General features: G+C 39.2%; 1 long non-coding RNA gene across 1 annotated transcript; it reads left to right on the forward strand.

Annotated features, from left to right (window-relative positions):
- Positions 1-7,546: 7,546 nt before the first annotated feature.
- On the forward strand, positions 7,547-14,737 carry LOC140625608 (uncharacterized). The gene is made up of 3 exons (XR_012024954.1): positions 7,547-7,680; positions 10,948-11,022; positions 14,660-14,737. It is a non-coding gene; the product is annotated as an uncharacterized lncRNA (long non-coding RNA).
- Positions 14,738-15,090: the final 353 nt, after the last annotated feature.

The following is a 15,090-nucleotide window of genomic DNA, read 5'->3' on the forward strand; positions in this document are numbered from 1 at the left end:
CTCTGACACTCCCCTTCTGAGGGTTAAAAAAGCCAATAATGTCTTCTTTTGATTTAAGTTGCCTTGAATTTGGTTTCTATCACTTGCAACCAAAAGTGTCCTGGATTATATGCCTCCACAATCCCACACGCAATTAAAAATTATTCAAGGCTGTCTTTCTATCTACCTATCTACCTGCCTATCTACCCATCTACTTGTTTATCATGAAGGAAAGGAGATATGCTGTCTGGGGAAGGTTGGTGTGACTGGATTGGTATGAATGCCAAAATGACCTTGAAGTGAGATTTATGAGTAACTGAAGGAAAATGTTTTTAGCAAATGAATGAGGAGCCTATTCCACCGGAGAATAGGTGTGAGAGAAGATGGAACTCTGGTCAAAGCTAAGAGTGAAGACAGAGGAATGGTAGGAAAGAACTAAATGGTGGGAAATGCAACGAGGAGTCTAGAATACAGCTGTGCTTAGAATCAAACTTCTGGGTTTGCTTCTCTTCATCTCTTGCCTCTGTTTCTCTCAGTGGGATAAAGAGTTTCTTGATAAAAAAAAAAAAAAGATGCTTTCAAGGAAATGTTTGGCATAGGGCTTTAAATGCATGTTCCAAACTACTCTATGGTACCTGATGTCACCTGACGGAATTATATCTGTTGTCCAGTTATGAGAGCTTTCCACACCTCTAATGACAGATTAAATCCAAGAAGGGTTTCTAGACCAAATGATCTGTTCTAATTGCCCTGTCTCTGGTCTTGAAAAATGAACTGCATTTTATAGATCATGGCTGAGCAGAGAGTATCTAGGCTGTACTGTGACACACAGAGGCTCTTGAAAGGTATAAACCCTGCCTCTTCTACCTAACTAATACACAAAGTGTGCTCTCATTAATATTCCACAAGTGTAAAGGAGGACACAATGCTACAAAGCTTCTTTTAGAAGGTGCAAACCTTAAAAGCTAAGCACCATTGCGAGATACGTGTGCATGTGTGTGTTTTATCCAGTTCTAAGGACACAGCCCAAGTTTCAGAATCCTGAACAAAGACTTCAAAATATCAAGCAATTTAAATCTCCAATGGAAAGAAGAAATGGAAAGAAGGGGAGGGAGGGAGAAAAGAAGGGCAGGGGGAAGGAAAGAAGAAGGGAGAAAAAAGGCAGGGGGAGGGAATGAAAAAGGAGGGAGAAAGGGAGGAAAGGAAGGAGAAAAGAGGGAGGAGAGAGAGAAAACCTGCACCAGTCAAGTACAACATTTCTGTGATCACTTTATCTTAATTGCTGCAATACTATACATTGCAAATCATTTAGCCTAGAAAATCTCCCCAAATCCATCACCTCTTAGGTAATTACTGCTTCATTATGCTGAGTTTATAATGATCCATTTACAATCATGGAATGAATCAACTCCCACCACAAAGAGCAACACAGAGGCTGATTCTTCTAGAACCTCTTCCTGTCACTCAGACTCAGGGAAGGCTGCCCCATGGTACAGAACTGTCACAAAAGATCTGCAGAGTAAACACCAAGTGCTAATGGTGGAAGGGAGCAGAGAGGAGAGGATTACCCAGAGAAAATGTCATGACCAAGAAAGCCATACTTAACATCTATCAATTCCGTAATTAAAACTGACTTTGTTAGAAAAATCACTTCAATGTTTCTCCTTGGGTCTTGAAAACTGTGCCTGATTTCAGAAAAAAAGCTAGAAATCTCTGACCCTAGCTTGGAAGCATAGAGACCTTTGGCCCATCTAGACTGTAAGTCCACTTGTGTAGGTAGAAGATGGTGAAAGCAGGGGCTCATGAAAAGCACGGATAACGGAGTGCTTTATTTATTCTGTGGACAAAGGAGGCGTCATCAAGGGGAAGAAGTAGGAAAAAAATATGAGTGGGATTTGATGAAATGGAAAGTAGGAGGCAAATAATAGAAACAGGAAGAAGACAGTTCACTTTCTCAAATCCAATGAAATAGCCCCGCATGAGAAACAAAGTAAGCCACTAAAATCCTTGACTTCGAGGCTAGATGCTCAAACACTAGGTGACAGAGCATCTTCCTTTAAAGGGTAAGTGAAAGCCAGACAGCTTCTGCCTTCCTCCCCTCCATTCAGGGTTTGAAAAAACCAAAATTACTTCTTCCTCAAGTATTTCTTGTCTGTCTTCCTTAGCTTGGCCACCCACTGATTCATCAACTGGTTCATCCATTCTTTCCCTTCACATGCACTCACACTTTTTACTTTATTATCTACTCCATATCTACCAGTGTTAGAAGACCTTTACTGAACTTTGGATTAATTTAGATGATGTAATAATGCAGATGGAGGGAGCTTGTACCTCTCGTCTGGTACATACACTTTCATTTGTGTATATTCATCCCTTTCAGTGAACGAGGTGCGGTGAGTGCACCACTCTGTTCAAGGGCTATACCTGGCCCTGAGGACTTGGCCCTGGGAAGTGAAGGAAAGGGGATGTTCCACGTGCAGGACTGAACTGAGGTTGACTGGGAGTGTTAAACCCAGAGAAAAAAAGATTCCTATTAGGCATTGTAACTACTTTCACAAAATGGAAGAACTGCAACTATTTTATGCTTCATTGTGTGGTTCAATGTTGCTGCTGATATTACTAAAATAGCCATGTATTGAGCATCTGCTTTGCATTGATCACCGTATACCATGTCGGATCATCTTTGCAATAATCCAGTGACTTAAATATAATCCATTTTGCAGGTGGTAAAACTGAGGTTTATAGGACTACACAACCTGCCAAGGGTCAGAAATTATTATGGTGGAGAGCCAGACTTTAAATCTAGGTCTGTGTGATTTCAAATGGCAGGTTCTCAACCATACTGTTAAAGTGATTCACAAATTATTAAGATAATGTACATAACATGAAAAACCATAGTAGTGCTCCATAAATAGACAAACTTTTCTCTTCCTCCTTTACCTTCTTCCTTTTTCAGGTAGACGTGTATATTGGAGTTCTCCAGAGAAACAAAAGCAATGGAATTTATATATATATATATATATATATATATATATATATATATATGAATTGAAATATGCTTATGGTGGAATTCAAAGAAATTATAAGCATTATAAGGACTATCCTTATGGAAGCTGAGCAGTCCAACCACCTACACCGACAAATTAGAGACCCAGGAAAGCCAGTGATGCAATTATGCCTCAGTCCAAATGCCTGAAACTAGGGGGAGCTGAGGGTGTTAATCTCAGTCCAAGAGAAGGAGAGGATTAGATGAGATATCCCAGGTCAGTAATGAGGCAGATGAAAAGGGTTGAATTCGTCCTTCCCTGGCCTTTTGTTCAATTCAGGTTCTCAGTGGATAAAATGATGCTCACCCATACTGGGGAGAGGATTTAGATATTAACCACACCTAGACACACACACACACACACACACACACACACACACAGAAATAATGTTTGATCTGGGCACTCTGAGTCAATCAAGTTGACACAGAGTTAACTATCATAAGGTGGTCTCTTATCCTGAATGGACAAAGGACCAGAAACAAGGGTAGGAAGCTTCCAGGAAAACACTTTTAAAGAAACACTCAAGAACTGTTTCCCCTCCTGAAGCATTACTGTCTGATTGGAGATACACAAGAAGCCAAATGATTATTTTCACAAGGATGCTAGTTAGTAGAAGGTGCTTGGTCATTGAACATGGACTTTTCCCAGAAGGCCTCTGGTCCTTTCTCACCCTGACCACTCTGTGAGGCTTTGGCAACACTTACCCCCATGTCACCAAGGTGTGTTTCCAGATTGCAGGTGGCAACCGATGAGCCACTCTTCCTCTCAGTAATGCCATAAGCGTTTTATTAAGGTGATGGGAGTGGGTGTCCGTTGGTAAATGCGCATGTGTGTTGAAGGCAAATCAATGGTTCAGCACACCCAGAGTTGCAGACCAGTCAACTTGCCTAAGAATGAGTGTGTTTTTAATAATCAATTGCTGTTTATTTGACACATGGCTGTCTGGGTAAATTTAAATGATGTGTATTTAGGAACCTTGATATAAACCGCTACCTTAGAAACATAGTCATCTATCAGGGACTAAGTTGTTGTTAATAACCTTCCCCAGGGGAATTGCAGGCAAATGGTTATGTATTTGGTGATATTGGGCCTTCAGTCAGACACGCTGGGAAACTTAATCTTCCATTTCAGAAGAATAATAGGATGTTATGTGGTAGAACAGTGACAGGGTCTGCAAAATAGACTGCATTATTCTCTCAGAGTATTAGGACAGAGGCGGGGCTGGGGTGCACATGAATTTTGATTCAAAATGTGCTCAGTTTTGCACCAGAGGAGCCTTATAAAGATGAGGGGCGAGCTCTCTCATGGAAAGAGCCACAAATTGTTTCAGCTGCAGGCAAACTTGAAAATCACCTGGTCTAATCTTATCGTCAAACACCTTTATTTTAGTGATGAGGAAACTAGGGGCATGAGATGCTAAAGTGGGGTGGGCAAGATGTCCTGTTCAAGGTCTCAGAGTGAGAAATCAGTGAAAGAACTCAGGTTGGGGACACCTGGGTGGCTCAGTGGTTGAGCATCTGCCATGATCCCAGGGTCCTGGGATCCAGTCCCACATCGGACTCCCTGAAGGAAGCCTGCTTCTCCCTCTGCCTAGGTCTCTGCCTCTCTCTCTGTCTCTCATGAATAAATAAATAAAATCTTTAAAAAAAAAAAAAAGAACTCACGTTGGTTAGCATCAAGATGTCACCCTTCCTGGTTTGCAGCCCAGCTCCAGCAGTGATATGAATACACAATTGAAGAAGCAGTGCCATGGATATGGCTAAATGACTTGCTGGGTGATGTAGCCAAAAACTGTAGAGACCCCCTGGGGGTTGGGAGGAGGTCAGGTCTTGAAGTGATTTGGTGTGACAATGACATTTAAATCATCGATGATGAAACCCCAGGGCATTATAGACCTACAAGATGTTGGCATAGACTTGGAACCAGAGCCAGGTAAAGCAGAGCTTAAAAAAGGTGTGCATTGCCCCTTTTCAGGGCAGGAATGAAGGGGCGTATTCGTGGCAGGGGAAGGAAAGAGAGGACAGTTAGGAGGGGGGTCACAGCTGTGTCTGGGCCAGAGGAAGAAAAGTCTTGCCAGGTAAAGATCTAAAAACTTTAAGGTTCTAGAATTGTATAGATTTTGTAGCTGTATCTGTCTGGTCAGAGTAAGAGCTCTGATAATTATAAACCTTTTTGGTTTAGGACTTTTATAATTTTATCCTCATATTTCTTAAAATGTCAACTCCTCTGTGAAGTCTTTTCCAAAATTTCTTATGCTTAAATAGTTTGCATTCTCCTGGAGCACCAACAAATTCATTTTATTCTGGCTTTTCTTTGTGTCTCTCTCCTCTGATATTCTTTGTTACCTTATCTGAAAAATCTTGATGACTCTGAAATCTAGGACAATTTTCAGAAAATAAGTATTTAAAGTATAAGGGAAACAAACACACACAAAATACTGAGTACTATGTATGCAGTACTTTCTAGTTATATAAATGTTTTCACATCAAATTATCTCTTTTAATTCTCATAATTATCTTAGGAAGCAGCTCTAATTATTATTCATAGTTTTTAAATGAGGAAACTTACACAGAGAGGTTAATTATCCAAGATCATGCAACTAGGAAGTGACAGAGTTAGGCAGTCTTAGAACTCCAGCTGTATCATGTTGAGGGAAAAAGAAAGGACCAGATAATCTCAGATAATTGCTTGAAAGTTCAAATTTGCTTTGTTTGTGCACACGCAGCTGTCATACTAGAATACAACTAATAAACTAATGCATAATGACACCTATCTGTCCAGTGGGGTAAACTAAAGCCATCCATCATGTTTAAATCTATATCCCACTGGGGACAAAGCTTTGAGGTAAAGTGGAACAACTGAGGTATGGACCAAGGGACTTGGGACCATGGAAGTGGGAACTGTCAGTTCAGAATGAAGAAAGCTCAGAAATTTTCAGAGAGAGAGACTGGTGTTAGACCAGGACCTTGGAAGATTAATAGGAATCTGGAATGCCAAAAAGAGAAAGAAGTTTGTCCCAACTGGATGAGATGATTTGACTAAAAACAAGACAGTGTGAATATTTAAACATGTCCGAGGACTTGCCAAGGGTCTAGGAGTAAGAATGGGAGGTGGGTGATGGGTCATGGGAGAGATGAGTGAGCTTAAAAAGGCAGGGTGATCAAAAGGAGGTATACATGCACCATTCTGTGGAGTTTGAACTTAGCACTGTAAGTAAGAGAGTTTTTGCAGAGTTTAAAACTGGAGAATGGTTAGAGCAGACATGCATTTCAGAAAGATTGTTCTACTGACTTTGTGGAGAGTGGATGAGCTCGGACACAGGTAGATCTTGGAGAGGTTATTGTAGAGTGGAGATCAGTGCTCTTCAAACTTTAATGTGTGTTTAGATAATCTGGGGATATTGTTAAAATGCAGCTTCTGATTTAGGTGGTCTGGGTAGGGTCCAGTATTTTGCATTTTTTTAAAGACTTTATTTATTTATTCATGAGAGACACACACACAGAGGCAGAGACACAGGCAGAGAGAGAAGCAGGTTCCATGCAAGGAGCCTGATGTGGGATTCCAGGATCATGCCCTGGGATGAAGGCAGATGCTCAACTGCCGAGCCACCCAGGCGTCCCATATTTTGCATTTCTAACAAGTGCTCCAGTTTGAAGTAGTCAGGGTGTAGGTGACGGATAAGAAAAGCCCACACTAGAGCCTTGGTAGTAAGAACGGACAGCTGGGGTTGCCTCCAAGACATTGCTGAGCCCCCACCCCCAAACCAAACTCTACCTCTCTTTAATCATCTAGCCAAATTCCATCAGGTATTCCCAGCTATCTCATGCCCACATTACTTTTAGCAAGCTTAACTTGCCATGAGGTGTTTGGGCTTTCAAATAGATTTTTAAAAATAGAAATTTATCATTATGTGTGTGTATTCCTCGGCTCCAAAATGAAATTAAAATTCCCTAAAGGTCACAGATTATATCATAATCTCCCTGCTGTACTCCAGTGAGCACATAGTTTTTGGCACTAATAAATACTTATTAAACTTAGTATGTTCCTGAAAAACAAACATATTGGCTTCTTTTGATAAAGGTAAATCATATTTTTGGTGCTGGCAAAGGAAATGTGAAACTCACAAGTTAAAATTGATCTAGCCTAAAATGCTCAAAAATCCTTTTGAAGTGTGAATAATTTATTACATTTATTTAATAGAATGAGATGTTCAGTAATAAATATCCTCCTTCTATAATCTCACGTTAGAAGGGTCAACCTTACCTACATTTTCCATATGAAGAGAAAATTCCTACCTATGTGTTTTCAGAGCAAAACCTTGAGCCCACATTTGGGACTCAGAATAAAAAATCTAAGGATTCAAGAATTCAGTGAAGATAGAGCAAGTTGTGGCCTTTGAAACTGATAAAGTCTGATGGTCACAATGGTTATAGCTGACACCTTTCTTCCTCAAGAGAATGGAAACAAATTGGTTCTAAATTCGATTGAGTTAACTCTGATTCTTTCAAATTGCTTTAGATCCCTGGCTAGTAGAGCTTGGACTTGAACTTGGCTTAAACCCTAGCAATAAAATGCCCTGTAAGTTCCATAAGTCTGGAAATGAAAATGCCGCATGGTCTAAGGAAACATTCCTGACTCTTCTGGAGATAGACAGGTGTGAGTTAAAGCTCCTCTGGTCCTATCAAACACCAGAAGTATTAAGTAATTGGGGGCAAGTTATGTAACTGTGCTGGGCTTCAGAGGATCTGTCCATAGAAATGGTCAAAACCATTCTTGTGATGCTTGAATGGGACCAAGGGTTCTCCCTGGCGAGACATTTTTTAGTTTTGTTGCCTTTGGTCCATTCAGATTATGACTTCCTTTAAGACTAAGGGCTAGGATATGGGCAACCCAAAGCTCTGGGTGATAATAATTATACAAAAATACATAATTGATTATTATCTTGTCATAGGCCAAATCATAGCTTTAGTTTCAAACTTTGTATTGGATATATAAAATGTCTTGGGTTGTCCAAGAAAATGCGAACAATATAAAGTTCATACTGCTTCATGCTCAGTGTTAGGTGGAATGTTGTGTGACAGTCTGCCACCTTTTGGTTGGTTGGATAAAAGGAAAAGAATCTGCCTGGATGATAGAGTTCATGGGACGATGCAAATCTGCCAATCATCCAGTTGGGATCAACTCCCCTGTTGTTTTTTATCTAAGCAAACCTTTCTCTCATTTCAACCTTTAGCTGTTTTCTTCATTGAAATGTGGTCCTTTCCCTTTGTGTCTCAATACAATATTCATCATTGGTTTGGTGTGTGCTTTTGATTTAATTCACTTAACCTCTTTGGGCCTGAATTAACCAAACACAAAATCCTATGTTCCCAATGTGACTCATGAATATTTTAATAAATGAAGTGTTTATTTATGCAGTAAGAGCATTCTTTACCAAAACATCCTTTGTAAATTTAAGAAAAATAAATGCAAAAATATGATTCTAACTGCAGATACGCATGAATGAAAAAACCTTGAGGTGTAGTCTCTCCATTCACCCTGTGTGTCATTGATAGCTATGAGAATAATATTAATACTCCTCATTTTGCATTGTCTTACAATTTTTACCACACATATTCTTCAGGGTCTTTTTTTTTTAGCTAGAATAATGATACTTACATTTTCCTATTACCTCTGATTGAAGCCCAACTCTATCTTCTCTACCTAAAATCTTCATCTATTTTTCATTTGTCCAAGGGATATTTATTGAGCATATAATATATGCCAGGGAGTCTATTAAAGTCAACAAGTACAGTAATTGCCAAAACAAAAATCTCTGTTCTCAGGGAGCTTCTCCTCTAAGTGGAAGAAGACAATAAACAAATAAGTTGAGAGATGATATGAAATGTCAAGAACAATTAAGTAGGGTAAGATGACAAGGTTGACTGTGGGAAGGTATATAGTCGGAAATGGTTGTTAAGGAAGAGTTCTTTGATAGGCAATTCCCCCCCTCCCCATTATGTATAAAGGAAACAAGAGAGCAAGTTAGGAGGATGTCTTAGAGAAGAGTTCTCTCAATGGAGAATAGCAAGTGCAAAAGGCCCAGGTGGCAGTGCAATTGACATAATGAAGGAGAGCTAAAAAGCCAGAGTGGCTGGGGCAGAGGAAGCAAGGGGAGAATGGAAGGAAATTGGATCAGAGACACAGATGGGAGGCAGAGCCTTGTAGGCAGTGGTGAGGATCTTGAGTAATTTTGTGAATGATGTGGAAAGACATGGCGGAGCTTTGAGCATGTGAATGACGTAATCTGGCATGCTCCCTGGTTGTGCCAGATTTTTCCAGTTGCCTCTCTGGGTCTATCTCCATCCCACTCTCTGCCCCAGGAGACTGACCTATACAGAAATCCATGATGGACCCTTGCATCTTATGGCTTCCTGGTAAGTTTGGCCAAAGGGACCCCCTAGCTAGAGATGAAAGAAAGAAGTTCTTATTCCCCTGGCTCCCAAAAGTTGCTTCACACTAGCTACGTCCCTCCAGACAGGATCATTCCACCCTTCTAGGTAGTTTGCTTACAGAACTCTTTCTCCTTCCTGGTCCTGATAGCTTTTTCCTCCTTGGGTCCCATTTGGTTCAAGGCAAGCACCAGCTGCTTCTGCTAGCCCAAGGTTCCTATACCATTACTTGTGGTTCTCTAACACGCCATCTGCTCCTTTTTCGTTGGTCTTTTTATAAATAAATTCTCCTTGAATTGTCCTATTTTGGCTGTGCCATTCGTCCCTTGTAGAAGGATGTCTGGTACATTATCCATCCCTGAAGATAGTTACAAGAATGAATCACTGCAAGATGTGCCTAGAGAATGAAATCTCCGATACCCCATGCTTTGGAGTGGCCTCCATAAATCATAACATGCATTAATTTCTTAAGGAAACAAAGGAAAAGCGAAGCGGATACTTTTCTTCTCTGACTCCCTCTAAACTCAGGAATTCATTAAGCAGCCTTTGAAAGGAAGCGTTCAAGACAAATCTTAAAATACCATGTTTTTCAACTGCAGCCTGAAAAGCCTGTTTTATATTTCAAAATAGGTTATCGGATGCCTTTATAATGAGGAGAGCTTCTCAGCAAAGGCAGCTCCAGATTGCGCCTTTGCCTTTCAAGGAGGTTTCCTTATTTGCACGCCACTGAAAGGGCTTCACCTCAAGAAGGTGGCAAAGAAGAGACACAGCTGGTGATGCTAAAGCATAGCTTTGTGATGTTGAAAAAAAGGGGATCAGAATAAGTATTATTTAAATCAAAAATAGTTACTTAAACTCCAGGTGAACTAGAAATTGAGTTTGGTGCCAGAAGAAATGCAAAATAGCTTAATGGGAATGCCCTGGATAATTGGGATGTTGTATATTTGTTTCAATGACCTTGGAAAACTTTTAATAATCCAGAAGCTCCAACCTGGATCCTCACAGTGTTCTAGGAAGAGAAGAGCAAGGGAGGGTAGAGGGTGGTTACGATCTCTGGAAGCCCTACGTTAGCAGAGGATGTGGTCAGAGAGGCCCCCTTTTATCTCCATATTTCTAGCACCTAGTCCAGTATCTAGCAATGTTTCAGGAATTCATAATGTTTACCTAGTGAAAGTAGTGAATGGAGAGAACAGCAGCAAATGAATCTCAGGATACAGTAAGATACCGTAACATCCATGAGATTTACTATTTCCAAATTGTTTTACATTGGTAAAAAGAATGAGTAAGGAGAACAAATATATTGCTTGCCATTGTGCAAGCTAAGCAAATAATATTACTCCTATTCAACCTGTTGCTTTGAATTGATGTGTCTAGTGATGACTCTTAATATTGTGATGTTCTCATTGTGACAATTCCATTTATTTCCAACTCAAAAACACAGAATGGCATGCCTTTTTGATTAATAAGGATAAAAATTATTTTATTATCAGGTTTTGGGAGAACATTTAACAACACTCCAGAAGACAGATGGTTACACCTGAAGTGCGGAGAGGCTAGAACTACCAGTAAGTAGCCCAAGAAGGGATATCCAATGTTGTCTGGGGGCGAGGATTGTCCAACTTTGGGAACAACAGACAGGGATTGTGGGCAGAGGAATGGCACAGTTTCAGGAAGGAGGAACTGCCTGTAATTTTTAGTTCTCCTACAGATTCAGTCAGTGGCTCCCAACCCTAGATTACAGAGAACCCCAAATTCACTGCTAGACTCCACTTGCTCATTTATAGGAAAAGGAATGGCACACAGCTAACTAGAGAGTGTTTTTGATCAATTGGAGACCAGTTGTACTGTTACATGGTATTTGATTCTTTTTCATCTTCTCACCTGACACTGTTCCAGCAATTGCGGGATTTAACTGTTCCAAATTAGCTTGTTTTTCACACCATAGGTGCTTAGGTGCTTGAAAGCTAAGCTAGGAATCTGAACGTCAAATGGATCTATCACATTCGTTGACAATAAAAATAAGATAAGCTCCTTTGATTCTTCTACTCACCATCTGGCTTGGTGCAAATTCCAACTGAGAAAAAACTTTTTCTTCTCTAAGTCTCTAGTCTCCTATTTGGTAGACATCATGTTCTTTTTTCCTTGTAGAACACTTTATACTGTCTACTATTCAGCAGCCCATTGCCCCCACATTCTCTCCTTTTTATTATTTTTCAGGATAGGCATTGAAATAATTTACTTACCTCTCTGATGAATGCAATTATTGGGGTTACCTCTTTTGGAGGTATTAGCATTTAAGCCTTAGTTCACTGTTGTCCTTAATAAATAAATTTCAAACATCAGAAAAGAGAGCTATAGTAATGGTACAAGTACCATATACTTTGTTCCTTAAGTCGTAACCAACTGATGGAAACTGTTTTAATATAAGACAATGTCTAGAACATCCTCCTTGTCCTTCTCTCTCTATGGAGTAAGAGAAAATACAGACTCATACATCTTTCATCATATATATCTTAGTTATTTTTATTTGAATTAAAATTGGCTTTTAATATAAAAAATAGCCTTATCACTTAAGAATGGGAAATAAGCATATAGATAACGTTTTCTCACAAATAAGATTTCACCAAATCACAAACTTAGTAAGTAAAAGACTCAAATAAACCATAGATCTCTCAAATTCTTACCTCCATCCTTTCCAAAATCCTACCCTGATAGAGTTGCTCTTTGGCCCATCAATTTTACATTATACTGCTTTCTTTGTGTTGAGCTACATATTGGGTATGTTAGTATATGCAAAATATCTGAATAGTTAAGACCCCAAATATATTTTTCTAGCTACTATTCAGTTATTTCAGGTGAAAGAGTTTCTTTGCTCCAATTATCAGAGTAATTTAAGTACATAAAATCAATCTGAGTTTATACCCAGTGCTAATGCTCAAACCATTTTCTTCCTCCTTTCTGAGTGATAAAAATTTTAAGAGAACAGAAAAAGCATTAAATGAATATATTTTTGCGGTCGTTTGAAGGTCTGTAATGAGAGCAGGAAATACATAATTGAACACAGAGTAGTACAAGGTAAGTCATCAGTGTAATAAATTGAAACACACAGTCGTGCAAAGTAATAAACTGGAGCACTTTCATATGAGGTCAGGTGTGTTGCTTTGAAGTTGGACTGCAATTTGCCTTCCCTAGGACAGAACTATCTCCTGATTCTGCATGCTTATTGATCTATGGTCATTTAATGAGGCAAAGGGTGACCAACAGGTGATATCAGGAAATTTGCTCTAGTATCCACAAGGCTAGAGATCAGATACAGTCTTGAACATGCAAAATTAGGTTTCTTTCTTCTTGTGTTGATTAACAGGCTGAGCTCATTTTGCACCATGACATCTCACAGATACCTTCATATTGCCTCTTGACTGTTATTTCTATACATGGGAATAAGAACACCAATCAACAGATGTCCTCCCATCAGTTAGTGGACAGCAGATCTGAGTTCTAGTTCCAGCTCTGTCAAAATGCATTACATTAGTAAGAAAAAATTTCCTTAGAGGATCCAAATTCAAAATGCTCCCTCTAAATCTTCATTCACTCCTTACCCATCATATTTCATGGAAGGGGTTCTTTAAGCATGAATGGACTTGATACAAGGGATGCTTTCTGAGTACTTCTGGAAAATAAGATAAAACCAAATTCCAAAAAATACAATGTAGCTAAGGAGCTATAGGTATGAACAAATTCTGGCAGGTGTCTGAAAATAAGCAAAGTCCAATTAGCCAGAGACTTATTCCTAGTGATATTTGATGAACTTGGCTCCCAGCTGGGCTAAAACTATGATTAGTATTTCATCCCTTAATGATTTCAAAGAGGTCTCAAAATGTTTTATAAACATTGATGAAGCCTTAGAACCTGTCTTTGAAGAAGACTTGAATAAACAGAACTGGGCATTCCTGATATGGATAGGGTGCCTATTAGGAATAATCTAGTAATGGTCGATTACTATTAGCCTTTTTCAGAGCTCTGTGTGTGTCTGGTGTCTTAATTTGTGACACACTTTTTCATGTCAGCAAATCACCCCAGGGGGTACATAATTCTGAATGGCTTTGGGGGTTTGCCTCTACTCTTAATTAGATTATTCAGCAAATTTCTTTAGAGCACCTACTATAGCCTGTAACAGAGCATTTTGATGCCTTTAGACAATAAGCCATAGGACAGAGAAGTTGAGGGTGTACCACAGAGAAAAGCAGTAGGACAGGGAGCCAGAGTAAGGAAAATAGGCCATTGAGAATGAAGAAGACCTGATTTTTAAGATCCAGTTGAGTGTTTAACTAATATGCCACTATTTTTCCTTATTAATATTAATATACCCAGAAAGCTGGAGATAAGTATTAACAAGACACTTCCTTCATTACCGATTAATAGAAGATTAGAAAATCAATCCCCCATCCCAACCTGTTGGTCAATGGTAAAAGCAAAGAGATATATTGATGATAGTAAACTTAGGGATAAATCATTTATTTCCGAAATCTACCTGCTTTAAGAGCAGTAAATTAGAAGTCGGGTGTTCAATAGCAACAAATCTAAGGACTTCTAGGAAGGTTCTAATTTTACAAGAAATCAGTTGATGCTGGGTGCATGGCAATCATTACCCTAGTTATAGGACATGTACCACCATTTTGAGATGCTGCCTATGTCAACTCGAGTTCCCAATGACCTTTCTGGGACTTTAGTTCCGACAGAGGAAACAAGGAAGACAAAAAAAAGCTAAACTTAGAACCAAAGCCACTTAGCTCCATCGAATTATATTTACTATAAGTAATAAGGCCAGGATTGAGGCTTAGCCCTACTCCAATTATTCAGTTTTATGTATCTCTATAGATTCTATAGACTATAGATCCTTTCCAAAAAGCTGGCCATCTATCTTTAAATGGATTCAGTCAGAAAGCAAAGGAACCCCCAAGGAGTATCAGACATTGTGCATGCCATGGTTGGGCTGGAATTAGAGTTATCTCTTTTAGAAGCGATTATAATTATAATGGCTATTTCGAACTGCATATGTTGGGAAGCAGCATTCTCCTTAATTATGGCTACTGCGCTATGCTAATAATTTTATTTTTTTTGTTCAATCAGACAACTCTGACTTTTATTCTTTCCTTCCCTTTCACTCTCACCTGACTTGACTTCTGGATCTCCTACGATAAGGTATTAGTATCCAAAATTAAGGCTATACTGATATGATTCTATTCCAAATTACAGAATAAAAAAAAGTGGGTTATGTGGAGCAGATAGCCCCAGCTAATTATTTCCATATTTAATATGGGATTCCTTATTTCTCGCTGGAGTTTGTGTTTTTTTTTTTTTTATCCTTCTTTAGGGTCTTGGTCCTCTAATTAGCCCATCCATTCAACCATTCAGTTAATATTTATTGAGTGCCAGACACTGTGCTAGACGTGGGATGAAATGGTGAGAAGAGCAAATAAAATCGTGGTTTTAATGAAAGTTTCAGCCTAGTGAGAGACAGACTTAATTAAGTGATCACACACAATTAAATCTAAATTTTGAACTGTGAGAAGTGCATCCAAAATGTGCACAGTGTCTAGGTAAGTGTGTGATTTCCCTTTGGCTCGATTTGA

This window comes from Canis lupus, chromosome 3 (genome assembly GCF_048164855.1).
Source record: "Canis lupus baileyi chromosome 3, mCanLup2.hap1, whole genome shotgun sequence".
NCBI classification, from domain to species: Eukaryota; Metazoa; Chordata; class Mammalia; order Carnivora; family Canidae; genus Canis; species Canis lupus.